The sequence below is a fragment of the Dipteris shenzhenensis genome, chromosome 31, assembly GCF_047967505.1.
Source record: "Dipteris shenzhenensis isolate YYH24624 ecotype China chromosome 31, Dip_SZ_1.0, whole genome shotgun sequence".
Lineage (NCBI taxonomy): Eukaryota > Viridiplantae > Streptophyta > Polypodiopsida > Gleicheniales > Dipteridaceae > Dipteris > Dipteris shenzhenensis.
Window position 1 is genome coordinate 2705023 of NC_141626.1, and position 11868 is coordinate 2716890.

Here is an 11868-nt window from a genome sequence, read left to right on the forward strand (position 1 = left end):
TTCCGCCTCGCTCACTCAGCCCCGTTCCCCACTCGTTCGTAGCCTCCTCATGGTTTGGAGGCAGCTCCGCCTCAGTCTCATTCAGTCCCCTCCCCGCTGTCAGGAGGAGATCGATCGCCAGCCGCTTATCTGGAATGATCAGGTCAGAGATGCCGAGGGCCTTCAGTTGGGGGAGAGATCACATATCAGGTGGGATGGCTGGATGAGGGGGCCAGCCCGGTCCCTTCAAGTTTGGAGGGACACGTACAGACATTTGGAGACGGCTGATCTCGCAAACGCAGCTGGAGGTGCACGTGGAGCCCAGGCGAGACGCACGGAGATCGACGGCGCGATCCAAGCTGATTGGTTGGTTCCACCTGAGCCTCAGATCCTCATGCCTGGTGACGATCGTTGGTTGGGACAGTTCACCCCCCGTGGCATCCCACTGGTGGTCGCAGGACGTATGGACGACTCCTCTATTTCCTTCTTCGCGGTTATGGGGGATGGACGACTCAGGAGAGAGGATGCGCTCATCGACCCCCTACTCCCATGGCAGAGGGTTCGGGTCGTCGGCCTTTTGGGGAAGGTCTGGCGTACCGATCCTAGCATTGAGCAGGATCAGATGCAACTTTGGCGACTCTGGCTCTGGGAGGGGCGGGCCTTGTCAGAGCTTGATTGGGACCCAGGAGAGTGGAGTTGGCTAGAGATTGTGACAGGACAGGGGCCGACCTCCTTCTTTGCCTACAGCACGACTCTGGGCAGGCGAGTTCTTGGGAGGATGCAGAGCCGCCCCCCCACCTAGCGGCCCAGCTGGTATGCACAGGGTATTTCCAGATCCTTTTTGCAGGCCTTCTGGAAGGCCTTGTGGGAGAGCTAGCGGCCGCAGAAGATCTCTTACTTCCTGTGGCTTCTTGCCCACAAAGGTCTTCCGGTGGGGAGCTGGTTGCGACAGATAGGCTAGGACGAACGCTGCCAGATCTGCCATGAGGTTGAGGAGTCACCAAAACACTGCCTGTGGAGCTGCACTCGCGCCCAGGAAGTGTGGAGGTGGACTTTCGGGATTCTCACCCACGCAGCACCGGAGCTAGGTGTGATCACTTGGGGCACGTTCTGTTGGTGCAGCACTGCACCTGGTCTACATCACTTTTTCGAGGCATGCCAGCAGGACCCCACTTTCCTTATCACACAGGGAACGTGGGGGCCGCTCGAGGGTATCCCGCAGCACCTAGCAGAGGCTGATACAGGAGTTCAGGAGAGGCAGCCAGTCTGGGAGATTATTAGTAGCATCACAGGGTGGCACATTTGGACCTCGTGTTGTGCGCAGATCCTCGATGGCACCTCCTTATCGACTGCCCAGATCATGACTGATATTTGGAGCGAGATTATTCATACCCTCAGAGGCCAGTGGGACCAGATTCAGGGAGATTCCTGGTCCGGTTGGGAGAAGCGGAGACGCTTCCTCTGGGCTTGGGACACCCAGGGCCTCTTCTTTGAGCAGACTTCGCAGGGCCTTCAGTGGCGCTACTCACCACCCCGATGGCTGTTCATGCACACTCGCCTTATCCCGCCATGAGAGAGTGATTTATTTTGTTACCTTTTAGGGCTGTGTCCGATTTGTGAACGTAGCCCGTTGGCTACAAGCTGACCTTTTGTATCTTGTTCTCGAAGTAATATAATTAGCACTGTTTTTTCGGAAAAAAAAAAGCATTTAGTTTAGTGATATGGGCTGTATGAGTGTGTAGCATTATGTGCGTCACTTATGCAATGATGGTATGTGTAGCATGTGTGCACCATCCCTATGATTTTATTCGTGTGTAGCATCAGGTGCACCATGAGATGGTATGTGTCGCATGTGTGCACCATTCATGGCCGGATATATAGCTGCGGGCTATATGAGTGCATAGCATTGTGTGCACCACTTACATGATGATCGTATGTGTAGCATGTGTGCACCATCTATACGATTTTATTCACGTGTAGCATGTGTGCACCATGAGATGGTATGTGTCGAATGTGTGCATAATTCATCTGTGATTTTTTGATTTCATGCTGCTATAATACTAAAAGGTTGATTGATTGTGATGATTAATTCCAAGATTATCCTATGCTTGAAATATTTCATTACTATTGATTGTGTGAATCCAGGGCAAGAGTAATTGATCGGCCATATTTTGGGCATGTAGGTGCAACTCTAGTGATGCGGAGATGAATAAGGCTTATGCCTAATTTTTTATATTACAAAAGCTTATGTATATATTTGAATTTTGGAATATTAGTGGCTTGGCTAAGTGTCTAGAATAAAGTTAGAAAAAAGCTTTATTTTTAAAAAAAGCCAGCTAATCTAGAAGGTGGATGGGCTTTTTGTAAAAAGCTACATGAAGGAAATCACGGAGGCTTTTTGTATGAATTTTGCTCGGAAGGTTTTTGAGAAATATACATAAATACATAGGAGGTGGAAGGAGAGCACCACTCCTATGCGGGGAGATTGTACCCAGCACGCTTGTTTAGTCTATTCGATTTGTGAGTTTTGAGAGTTTGTGCGTATTTTTGAAGACTGTTGCTGTGTTTTTCAAAGTTTTGCACGTCCCGCAAATGTTTCTGTTGGGGTAAGTATGATCAAGGGCTTGCTCTATGGTGCATGTGTGTTTGTGTGTGTTGTAAAGACACATCAAGTGCTATGATGTGTCTAGTGTGTGACCTAAGTGATGATGTAAGACAAAGGGAATCCCACTGATGTAGGGATTGATTCCCACTGATTGAGGAGATGATTGTGAAGCCTTGGTCATAGGTCATCAATGATGTCAGTGATCATGTAAGAGGTCCCTACATATGGACCTCACCTTTCTTCATTCCAATAAGCAAGAATTCTCATTTTGTGTTCACTTCATGCTTTCCCTTCGATTCTCCATCATGGTATCAGAGCACTATGATCCTCCTTTAGCCCATATGTGCCACATTATCTTCTTCTTCTTCTTCATCTTCACCATTTCTTCCCAAAACTTGCTAGAGCTTGTTCTTCCTCATTTTTTTGCCATTCTCAAATCCTCTGAGCTAGAGATACCCTTTGTATGGGCAAACTTTTACATGCAAGGAATTGAAGAAAGATCGTCACTGCTGGTCACCAGCAACATCGCGTGAAATTTTGTCTGCTGACCTTTGCACCAAAAATTCGCCCATATGTGATCTTTCATTTGAGCTAGAAAGCCCTGTTTTCTTTGCTCTGAAGAAGGAGATACAAGCCCTCCAAGATGAGGCCTCTGTTTTGGATAGTTTTTGACAAGGTTGTGAGTTTGATGCTACACTAGATGCTACTTTAGCATTTCTAATGTTTTAAAGTATTGAATAGCATCAGTACAACTATGGCTATAGCTTTGCTTTAAGATGCTATACCTGGATTTGCTTGAAATACTATCATTTAGTCACCTCTATGAAGCATGCAAGTGAAAGCATCATTGATTTGTAGTATGGAATTTGGTTACAAGCCTTGATACTCTAAATGCTTGTATTTTGAATCTCTTCAATATTTCTAGCCTTGTAAGAGAGTATGGATAAGTTCAATGGTAAAAGCTTTCACACATGGCAGATGAAGGTTAAGTTTGCATTGATGAGGGAAAACCATCTAGGGGCTTGTCAAACCGGCTTCAACTTCTTCTTCAATAGCCTCTAATGCTGGAGAATCCTCAGCTCTGACATGCCCAACAAGAGATCCTGCTAGAGAGGACAAAGACTATGGCATCATTGCTCTTGCCTTAGGAGATGACTATATTCATCACATCTCTGATTTAGAGTCTCCTTCAGAAGCTTGACATTATTTTTGGTGCTAGTCCTCACATCTCAAAACTGTCACTTAAGATTGCTTTCTTTGAATTGACATATGCGAGGTCTCATGACTCAACTTGCTTCTATCCACTCTCGAATCACTACAGATGATGCAATGGTAGTGTTGCTCAAAAGTATATACGCCTGAAGATTATGATCATGTTGTTACCACATTGAAAAATCTTCCTAATTCTAATCTTGAAGGTCTTATTTCTGCTCTTCAAGAAGAAGAAAGGCACATGAAACTCCAGAGAGGCAATGACACAGCATAGCGGAGAGGCAATGACATAGCCTATGCCATAAAAATTCAAAAGGGCAAGTTTTCACTTTGCAAACATTGTCCGAAGACTAATCACCTCTCAAAAGATTGCTTCAAGATCAATCCATGCAAACATTGTGGCAAAAACAATCACCATGAAAAGTATTGTAGAGCCAAAAAGGAAGAAGCTACAAAGTCAAAAACTACCAATCTACTTTCATTTGATGACTCTCCACATGATGAAGACTATGCTTTTTAGGCACTTTGTCTTTTTTGTTTATCATCACTAAATTTTGAGGTTCTCTGCATGGAGTAGTACTCCAAAAAGAATATGTTATGTAAATCACCTTTGGTCACCATGTGATATGTGTTTTGACTATCCCATTTCTATAAAACTCACACCCTTGGGAACCCTTGCTAGCATGAGATCCTAGCCATAGATTAATCCTTGACCACCATGAGATGGCATGAGAAAGTATGAGACTAGATGAATCCTTGACACTGCAAGAGGCAATCCCTTGAGGGGGGTTTGTTGGGGTAAGTATCATCAAGGGCTTGCTCTAAATGCCATGTGTGCATCTAGGGGCATCACATGTGTGTTTGTGTGTGTTGTAAAGGCACATCAAGTGCTATGATGTGTCTAGTGTGTGACCTAAGTGATGATGTAAGACAAAGGGAATCCCATTAATGTAGGGAATGATTCCCACTGATTGAGGAGATGATTGTGGAGCCTTTGGTTATAGTGATCATGTAAGAGGTGCCAACATATGGACCTCACCTTTCTTCATTCCAATAAGCAAGAATTCTCATTTTGTGTTCACTTCATGCTTTCCCTTTAGTTCTCCATCAGTACCACTTACGTGATGATGGTATGTGTAGCATATGTGCACCATCTGTATGAGTTTATTCATGTGTAGCATCAGGTGCACCATGAGATGGTATGTGTCACATGTGTACACCATTCATCTGTGATTTATTGATTTTGCATTGCTATAATACTAAAAGATTGATTGATTGTGGTGATTAATTCCAAGGTTATCTTATGCTTGAAATATATTTCATGACTATTGATCGTGTGAATCCAGCAAAAGAGTAATTGATCGGGCGATGGCATCTCGCAAGCATGAACCACCATATTTTGGGCACATAGATACAACTCTAATGATGCGGGATGAATAAGGCTTATGCCTAATTATTGATATTACAAAAGCTTATGTACATATTTGAATTTTGGAATATTAGTGGCTTGTCTAAGTATATAAACTAAACTTAGAAAAAAGCTTTATTTTTAGAAGAAGCCAGCGATTCTAGAAGGTGGATGGGCTTTTTGTAAAAAGATACATGGAGGAAAGCACGTAGGCTTTTTGTATGATTTTTGCTCGGAAGCTTTTTGAGAAATATCCATAAATACATAGGAGGTAGAAGGAGAGCACCACTCCTATGGGGGGAGATTGTACCCAGCACGCTTGTTCTGTCTATTCCATTTGTGAGTTTTGTAAGTTTTGAGAGTTTGTGCATAATTTTGAAGAGTGTTGCTATGTTTTTCAATGTTTTGTAGGTCCCACGAGTGTTTCTCATCGCAGTGTTGTGTTTTCAGGGTTATGTGTTGAGAAAATCTTATTTTCTTGGGAGGATTGAAGTCCCATCATATTTATGAATGAGGTAGAAACTCGGTACCAATGTTACAAGAATTGGAATTATCCCATTAATTTAATCCTTCAGTATTTAGTTTAGTGATATCTAGCATTTTTGTTGTGCAGCTGATGCATGTGTGCTCGTTGTTTTGTAGTGATGCATGTGTGCTCCTACATGGTTGGATATACGACTACAGGCTCTATGAGTGTGTACCATGTGTGCACCATCCGTACGATTTTATTCATGTGTAGCATCAGGTGCACCATGAGATGGTATGTGTCGCATGTGTGCACCATTCATGGCTAGATATATGGATGTGGGCTATATGAGTGTGTAGCATTGTGTGCACCACTTACGTGATGATGGCATGTGTAGCATGTGTGTACCATCTATACGATTTTATTCATGTGTATCATCAGCTGCACCATGAGATGGTATGTGTCACATGTGTGATTTATTGATTTTGCAATGCTATAATACTGAAAGGTTGATTGATTGTGGTGATTAATTCCAAGGTTATCTTATGCTTGAAATATTTCATTACTATTGATCGTGTAAATCCAGGGGAAGAGTAATTGATCGGCCATATTTTGGGCACGTATTTTGGGCACGTAGTGGCAACTCCAGTGATGCAGAGATGAATAAGGCTTATGCCTAATTTTTGATATTACGAAAGCTTATGTACATATTTGAAATTTCTATTATTAGTGGCTTGGTTAGAAAAAAGATTTATTTTTAGAAAAAGCCAGCTATTCTAGAAGGAGGATGGGCTTTTTGTAAAAAGGTGCATGGAGGAAAGCACGTAGGCTTTTTGGATAATTTTTACTTGGAAGCTTTTTGAGAAATATACATAAATACATAGGAGGTGGAAGGAGAGCACCACTCCTATGGGGGGAGACTGTGCCCAGCACGCTTGTTCTGTCTATTTCATTTGTGAGTTTTTAGAGTTTGTGCGTATTTTCGAAGAGTGTTGCTTTGTTTTTCAAAGTTTTGCAGGTCCCGCGAGTGTTTCTCATCGTAGTGGTGTGTTTTCTGGGTTATGTGTTGAGACAATTTTATTTTCCTAGGAGGATTCAAGTCCCATCATATTTATAAATGAGGTCTAAACTACCGATGTTACGAGAATTGGAATTATCCCATTAGTTTAATCCTTTAGTGTTTAGTTTAGCAAGATCTAGCATTTTTATCATGCAGTTGATGCATGTGTGCTCACTGTTCGGTAGTGATGCATGTGTGCTCCTACATGGCTGGATATACGGCTGTGCACTATATGAGTGTGTATCATTGTGTGCATGACTTACACGATGATCGTATGTGTGGCATGTGTGCACCATTCATATGATTTTATTCATGTGTAGCATTAGGTGCACCATCAGATGGTATGTGTCGCATCTGTGCACCATTCATGGTTGGATATATGACTGTAGGCTGTATGAGTGTGTAGCATTGTGTGCACCACTTTGTGTGCACCACTTACCCAATGACTGTATGTGTAGCATGTGTGCACCATCCATACGGTTTTATTCATGTGTAGCATCAGGTGCACCATAAGATGGTATGTGTCACATGTGTGTACCATTCATATGTGATTTATTGATTTTTTGTTGCTATAATACTAAAAGATTGATTGATTGTGGTGATTAATTCCAAGGTTATCTTATACTTGAAATATTTCATTACTATTGATCGTGTGAATTCAGGGGAAGAGTAATTGATCATGCGATGGCATTTGGCAAGCATGAACCGCCATATTTTGGGCACGTAGATGCAACTCCAGTGATGCAGGATGAATAAGACTTATGCCTAATTTTTTATATTACAAAAGCTTATGTACATATTTGAATTTTGGAATATTAGTGGCTTGGCTAAGTGTATAAACTAAAGTTAGAAAAAAGCTTTATTTTTAAAAAAAGCTAGCTATTATAGAAGGTGAATGGGCTTTTTCTAAAAGGGTGCATGGAGGAAAGCACGGAGGCTTTTTGTATGATTTTTGCTCAGAAGCTTTTTGAGAAATATACATCAATACATAGGAGATTGAAGGAGAGCACCACTCCTATGGAGGGAGATTGTACCCAACAGGCTTGTTTTGTCTATTCCATTTGTGAGTTTTGAGAGTTTGTGAATATTTTTGAAGAGTATTGTTGTGTTTTTCAAAGATTTGTAGGTCCCACGACTGTTTCACATCACAGTGGTATGTTTTCTGGGTCATGTGTTGAGACAATGTTATTTTCCTGGGAGGATTGAAGTCCCATCATATTTAAAAATGAGGTAGAAACTATTGATGTTACGAGAATTGGAATTATCCCATTAATTTAATCCTTGAGTATTTAATCCTTGATGCATGTATGCTCGCTGTTCCGTAGTGATGCATGTGTGCTCCTACATGGCTAGATATACGGCCGTGGGCTATATGAGTGTGTAGCATTGTGTGCACCACTTATGCGATGACTGTATGTGTAGCATGTGAGCACCATTTGTATGATTTTATTCATGTGTAGCATCAAGTGCACCATGAGATGGTATGTGTTGCATGTGCGCACCATTCATGTCTGGATATACGGCTGAAGGCTATATGAGTGTGTAGCATTGTGTGCACCACTTATGTGATGACGGTATGTGTAGCATGTGTGCACCATCTGTACGATTTTATTCATGTGTAGCATCACGTGCACCATGAGATGGTATGTGTGACATGTGAGGACCATTCATCTGTGATTTATTGATTTCGCATTTCTATAATATTGAAAGGTTGATTGATTGTGGTGATTAATTCCAAGGTTATCTTATGCTTAAAATATTTCATTGCTATTGATCGTGTGAATCCAAGGGAAGAGTAATTGATCGGCCATATTTTGGGCACCTAGGCACAACTCCAGTGATGCAGAGATGAATAAGGCTTATGCCTAATTTTTGATATTACAAAAGCTTATGTACATTTTTGAATTTTGGAATATTAGTGGCTTGGCTAAGTGTATAAAATAAAGTTGGAAAAAAGCTTTACTTTTAGAAAAAGCCAACTATTCTAGAAGATGGATGGGCTTTTTGTAAAAAGGTGCATGGAGGAAAGCATGAAGGCTTTTTGTATGAATTTTGCTCGAAAGCTTTTTGAGAAATATACATAAATACATAGGAGGTGGAAGGAGAGCACCACTCCTATGGGGGGAGATTGTACCTAGCACGCTTGTTCTATCTATTCCATTTGTGAGTTTTGAGAGTTTGTGCATATTTTCGAAGAGTGTTACTATGTTTTTCAAAGTTTTACAGGTCCCACAAATGTTTCTGTTGGGCTAAGTATGATCAAGGGCTTGCTCTATGCTGCATGTGTGCATCTACTGGAGTCACATGTGTGTTTGTGTGTGTTGTAAAGGCACATCGAGTGCTATGATGTGTGTGACCTAAGTGATGATGTAAGACAAAGGGAATCCCAGTGATGTAGGGATTGATTCCCACTGATTGAGGACATGATTGTGGAGCCTTGGTCAGAGGTCATCAATGATGTCAGTGATCATGTAAGAGGTGCCTATATATGGACCTCACCTTTCTTCATTCCCATAAGTAAGAATTCTCATTTGGTGTTCACTTCATGCTTTCCCTTCAGTTCTCCATCATGGTATCAGAGCACCATATGTGCCACATCATCTTCTTCTTCTCCATCTTCTTCTTCTTCTTCATCTTCACCATTTCTTCCCAAAACTTTCTAGAGCTTGTTCTCCCTCGTTTTTCTGCCATTCTCCAAATCCTTTGAGTTGGAGATACCCTTCGTATGGGCAAACTTTCACCTGCAAGGAATTGAAGAAAGATCATCGCTGCTGGTCGCCATTCCCCAAAAATCGTCAAAACTCCCTTTCACGTATTCTCTTTTTTTGCTCCACCTTTCTCTAATTCCTTTTAGTGGAAGCTTCTCCATACCTTGGGCTATATTGTGTTGAAATTTGAGTAGCAAGGGCTATATATTCGAGGAGAACAGAGCCAAAAACCAGTCGATTATGACGACATTCTAGCCATTAACATCGTGCAAAATTTTGTCTGACCTCTCCACCAGAAATTTGCCCATATGTGAGCTTTCATTTGAGCTAAAAAGCTCTATTTTCTTTGCTCTGAAGAAGGAGATACAAGCCCTCCAAGATCAGGCCTTTGTTTTGGACAGTTTTTGACAAGGTTGTGAGTTTAATGCTATAAAGGCACATCAAGTGCTATGATGTGTCTAGTGTGTGACCTAAGTGATGATGTAAGACAAAGGGAATCCCATTGATGTAGGGATTGATTCCCACTGATTGAGGACATGATTGTGGAGCCTTGATCAGAGGTCATCAATGATGTCAGTGTTCATGTGAGAGGTGCGTACATATGGACCTCACCTTTCTTCATTCCAATAAGCAAGAATTCTCATTTTGTGTTCACTTCATGCTTTCCCTTCAATTCTCCATCATGGTATCAGAGCACTATGATCCTCCTTGAGCCCATATGTGCCACATTATCTTCTTCATCTCCATCTTCTTCTTCTTCATCTTCACCATTTCTTCCCAAAACTTGCTAGACCTTGTTCTCCCTCATTTTTCTGCCATTCTCAAATCCTCTGAGCTAGAGATACCCTTCGTATGGGCGAACTTTCACCTGCAAGGAATTAAAGAAAGATCATCGCTGTTGGTCACCAGCAACATCGCATGAAATTTTGTCTGACCTCTACACCAGAAATTTGCCCATATGTGAGCTTTCGTTTGAGCTAGAAAGCCCTGTTTTCTTTGCTCTGAAGAAGGAGATACAAGCCCTTCAAGATCAGGCCTCTGTTTTGGATAGTTTTTTACAAGGCTGTGAGTTTGATGCTACATTAGATGCTACTTTAGCATTTCTAATGTTTTAAAGTGTTGAATAGCATCAGTACAATTGTGGCTATAGCTTTGCTTTAAGATGCTATACCTGGATTTGCTTGAAATACTTTCATTTAGTCACCTCTATGAAGCATACAAGTGAAAGCATTATTGATTTGTAGTATGGAATTGTGTTACTAGCCTTTGCTACTTTAAATGCTTGTATTTTAAAGATCATCAATATTTCTAGGCTTTCACACATGGCAGATGAAGGTTAGTTTGCATTGATCAGGAAAAACCTCTGGGGGCTTGTCAAACCGGCTTCAACTTCTTCTTCAATAGCCTCTAATGCTGGAGAATCCTCAGCTCTGACACGCCCGGCAAGAGATCCTGCTAGAGAGGAGAAAGCCTATGGCATCATTGCTTTTGCCTTAGGAAATGACTCAACTTGCTTATAACAACTCTCCAATCACTACAGATGATGCAATGGCAGTGTTGCTCAAAAGTATGCCTGAGATGGTATGTATTGTTGGGATATCTCAAGGTGTATGCCTCAGGCACACCTTATGTTTCTATGTGTGAGTGCTAGAGGCACAGTTAGGTGCCCACAAGCACAATTAGGTGGTGGAGAGCCGCATAGGATGATTGAGAGAATCTAGGAGCAGATTGAGGAGATGATTGTGGAGCTCTGAGGTCATCAGTGATGTCAGTGAGCTTGTATGAGGTGCCTACTTAAGGACCTCACTCTTCTTCATTCCATAAGCAAGTATTCTGAGTTTGTGTCCACTCTACTCTTTCCTTTCAGTATTCCAACATGGTATCAGAGCCCTTTGATCCTCCTTGAGCCCATTTCTGCCACATCATCATCTTCTTCCTCTTCTTCTTCTTCACCATCTCTCCCTCTTCTTCCAAAAATTTGTGTGAGCTTGTTCTCCTCCGGTTCTCACCCATTTCCCACGCCCTTCCAGCTGGAGATCCATCTTGTTGGGGCGAATTTTGGGCTGCAAGGAATTGACGTATTTCAACCTCTGCTGGTCGCCATTGTACGATTTTCGTCGATTCTTCTTGCTGCGTTTTCTCTGCGCCTGCTCCTTCTTTCTCTAATTCCTTTCAGGGCAAGCTTCTCCATCCTTGGGCTACCTTGTGCTGAAATCTGAGCAGCAATGGCTGCATATTGAAGGAGAAAACAGAGAAAAACCAGTCGACTTTGTTGAAGAAGGAGAAGGCGACCTGACGCATTTTTTCGCCTCTTCTTCCCAGAGGATCTACTGTGGTATACCAGCTTTCTTTTACCTCAGAAAGCCCCCTTTCTTTTGCTTTGAAGAGTGTGCTATAAGCCCTCCAAGTTTAGCTCTCTAGTTTTGACAG